This window comes from Monopterus albus, unplaced genomic scaffold (genome assembly GCF_001952655.1).
Source record: "Monopterus albus unplaced genomic scaffold, M_albus_1.0 scaffold341.1, whole genome shotgun sequence".
NCBI lineage: Eukaryota > Metazoa > Chordata > Actinopteri > Synbranchiformes > Synbranchidae > Monopterus > Monopterus albus.
The window spans coordinates 111,896-115,879 of NW_018128221.1; the positions used below are offsets into that span (position 1 = coordinate 111,896).

At 36.1% G+C, this 3,984-nt stretch overlaps 1 long non-coding RNA gene across 1 annotated transcript; it reads left to right on the top strand.

Annotated features, from left to right (window-relative positions):
* Positions 1 to 1,711: 1,711 nt before the first annotated feature.
* LOC109974604 (uncharacterized) lies at positions 1,712 to 2,756 on the top strand. Its single transcript, XR_002276992.1, has 3 exons — positions 1,712 to 1,727; positions 2,027 to 2,122; positions 2,674 to 2,756. It is a non-coding gene; the product is annotated as an uncharacterized LOC109974604 (long non-coding RNA).
* The last annotated feature ends 1,228 nt before the right edge of the window (positions 2,757 to 3,984 follow it).

The following is a 3,984-nucleotide window of genomic DNA, read 5'->3' on the forward strand; positions in this document are numbered from 1 at the left end:
TGAATGGGGAAAGATTTTCAAAATAAAGTTAAATATTTTAAAAATTTGAAGTTTAGAAAACTTCTGAAGAGAATCATGAATGTTCTTGAAGAGCTGAATATTTTGATACCTGAAAGAGCTGAAAGTATGCTGAAGTAGAATTTCCCCATTCATTTGAATTGGGCAAGATTTTCAAAATAAAGGTAAATATTTTCAAAATTTGAAGTTTAGAAAACTTCTGAAGAGAAGCATGAATGTCCTTGAAGAGCTGAACATTTTGATAGCTGAAAGAGCTGAAAGAACACTGAAGTAGAATTTTTCCACTCATTTGAATGGGGCAAGATTTTCAAAATAAAGCTAAATATTTAAAATGTATGAAGTTTAGAGAACTTCTGAGTAGTAGTATGAATGTTTTTGAAGAGCTGAACATTTTAATAGCTGAAATTATGTTGAAGTAGAATTTTACAGTTCATTTAAATGGGGCAAGATTTTCAAAATAAAGCTAAATATTTAAAATGTATGAAGTTTTGAAAACTTCTGAATAGTAGTATGAATGTTTTTGAAGAGCTGAACATTCTGATACCTGAAATAGCTGAAAGTATGCTGAAGCAGAATTTCGCCAATCATTTTTCGCCGTTGTTTTGTTTCAGCGGATCTTCTGTATTAACCATAAGTCTATGGAGCAATGAGACCTATGCGCTGGAATGAGCAACTTACGCAAATACCATTCATCCCATCTCAGTAACACTGAGAGCTGAATTCGTGACAATTCTCTATACGATTGTCATCTATTATATATGTATAAAGCTTAAGAATGGCATAATAGGAGCAGAAAAGTGGCAAGAGGAAGAGTAAAAGCAAGCGAGAGCTGCTAGACCGGGGAGTCACGTGACACACTATGCCAGTGCTAGCATATAGGTAACTAGCTTAGCTGCTAAGTTAGCATTAGGTCCTGTTCTCCATGCCGGGGGATCGCTACATTAATTTGTGGTGCACACAAATATGCACAATCACATTTGGTATTATGAAGATTAAGTCAATGGTCAAGCTTTATTTCGATGCCACTTTTCAATATAATAATTTAATTTAACTGACCCCTTAAATTGTATCCCCCTTCCCTTTCATTAAATAGTTTTTGAATTCCACCAGGTAATAAATTGTTCCTGGCTTTATACATAAACACAGCAGTCTTGTGTCCCACTAAATCAAAAAATTTTAACAATTTAGACTGTATGAAAGCTCCATTGGTGTGATCCCTGTATCCCAGCTTATGCACAATTCTTATCACTCTTTTTTGTAATATATACAATGGTTGAAGTGAGCTTTTGTATGTATTTCCCCAGTTTTCAACGCCATACTCTAAGTATGGTAGAATCAATGAGGAATACAAAATGCGTAGTGCTTTCCCGTCCAAAATATGTCTGACCCTCGCCAATATCGATATTTCTTTTGCTATTTTATGCTGAATATATCTGATATGAGATTTCCAGAAGAATTTGTCATCAACTATGACACCTAGAAATTTAATTTCACATACTCGTTCTATATTAGCTCCCCCGATTTTCACTTGCAGTTCGTTATCTAGTCTACGATTCCCAAATACCATAATTAGAGTAGTGTCAAGCGGAACCTATGGCATTGGAATATTCTGTTTCGGACAGCTTAATACGGACTACTTCCTTTTCCTCTTTGGAAGTCATATGGAAAAATGCGCCTACATCGCTCCAAAGGTTATCTTTATTTAACAGGTCAGTACTTGGTTAAAACGATCACAAATGAAAGCTTTAAACTTCGCTTTACTTTGTTTTTGCCAGCGAACAATATTTGTGTGATAATTTGTATAACTTTGAAGTCAGTTTGTGAAAGTTTGAGCCGTAGTACGTAAGGTCGTAGTATGTGAGCCGTGCTGCAATGCTAGTTTTGTGTTGCTTTATGCAGGTAACGCGAGAGTTCGATAACTCGGAGAAATTGATTTAATTCACTGAAAACTTGGTTAATAATTTAAGAACATGTTTGTTGTGTTGTGTTGTGTTGTGTTGTGTTATAGCTGATGTGTGACTTAATCATCTGAGATCTGATGCCATGGACCAAGAAATAGAAAGCAGGATTTGAAATTGACTTCAACATGCACCAGATAGGAAGGGTAAGCAAAGCAAAATAGAAGGATTTGCAGTTGAAAACTGAAAATTGAAGTAACAGTTGCTTATTTGAATTTGTTTTTTAAAAAGAATTCTAATGAATATTTCATTTTATGCTCCACTGTTAAAATCTGAATTTGTAAGCTATTAATTTAATCTAAAATATTTCTGAAGTGCTTTGCTCAGTTTCTTTGCACACAAGATGAATTGTTTAATGCACCATAAATATTTATTTATTTCCAATTATTGAAGAGCTTACTCCACTAAAAACCAAAAACTTCTAATTTTGTAGAATGTATCATATTCCTAAGCTGGACCAGAGAAAGATTTCTTCTGAGCAATATCAACTGCTAAGGAGACCACAGACCACTTTTCATACATGTGAGCATATTGTATTCATATGTTGTGATCTGCTGTTGATTGAATAGTTTTTTTTATAAAATCAGTCGTTTAATTACTTATCTACAAAACCTTTTTTCTTCCTAACACTTGTACAACAAATCAAGAGATTATGATGATGAGGTACTAAATGAAAATCATTTTCACAACTGTCCAGACATTGAAATCTGTAGCTGAAGAAGAGATGAACCGAATCTGCTGCCATTAGCTGAATGCCACTCTACTGACAACCAGGGGGAGCAGCTCAGTTTCTGCTGTTTTAAGAAAACATTGCCTTTTTGCAGTCTTAAACTTAATGCAATGTTTTAGTGTCCCCCCTAACACCCCCCCACAAATTTCAGAGTTTGGGTTGTATGCTGTTCTGTGTTTGACCAATGCTTACACTTGCAAAATTTACCTAAGCGACATAGTGCAAGACTGCAGAGTGTAGGATGAAAAAATCAGAATACACAAACATGAATCTGGAATTGTTCATCTTTATTATGAGTTTACCTAGAGGGGAGCTGCTGATATCTACAACCCTTGCAATACATTGCATTAGTTGTCACACGTTATTACATGGCTTGATAAAGGCATACATTAGGCTAACATCTGGTGCCAGTGCTGAAACTGTACTTATAACCAGCCAACATATCACAAAGAATGATGGTCCTTGGGTGGCTCAGAGCTGGCAAATGATGTTGGTAATGTATGTATTTTGCTGTTGTAATTTTAAATAAAACACACACACACACAGCAGTAAGGAGTGGAAGTTTCCTGTCTGCATGGATTCATTGATCCATATTGTATGGATGCTGAGTCAGCATCCATACAATAAAGACCAGGATAACATAGTATGGATGCTGAGTCAGCATCTATACAATTAACAAATTGCCAGTCTCAATTCCCTAGAGTCCAAGGTGACATCTTCAGATTCTTGTTTGTCCGATCAACACTCAAAAATCCAAAGATACTGCGTTTACTGTGATTCGTGACAAAGAAAATCATTCAACCTGCACATTTGAGCAGATAGAACCAGCTGGTATTTGGCATGCTTACTTAAAATTATTCATCAGATGTCAGTTGGTTAATTTTCTAGCAGCTCTACTTATAAATCTTGTTAGATTTCCATTAACAAACCTTTCAGAGCTGCATCAGTTCTCAAGAAGCTGCACAAGCAGCAATTAGTTTGATTATTGGAAAATGTTTCAGTATCTGCTTCCAGATGTGCATCACAATCCGTTCAGTGACAGACAACTATAGGACCCATTTTCAAGCATATCAAATATGTTTTATATTTTAATATGTTCAGGACTGCAGAAAGACCCATCGGTGCCAACCTGCCCTCCATGGAGGACCTGTACACCTCACGGGTCAAAAGGAGTACAGAGAAGATTTCTGCAGACACCTCACATCCTGGACACAACCTGTTTGAGCTCCTCCCCTCTGGACGGCGTTACAGGTCACTGTGCACCAAGACAACCAGGCA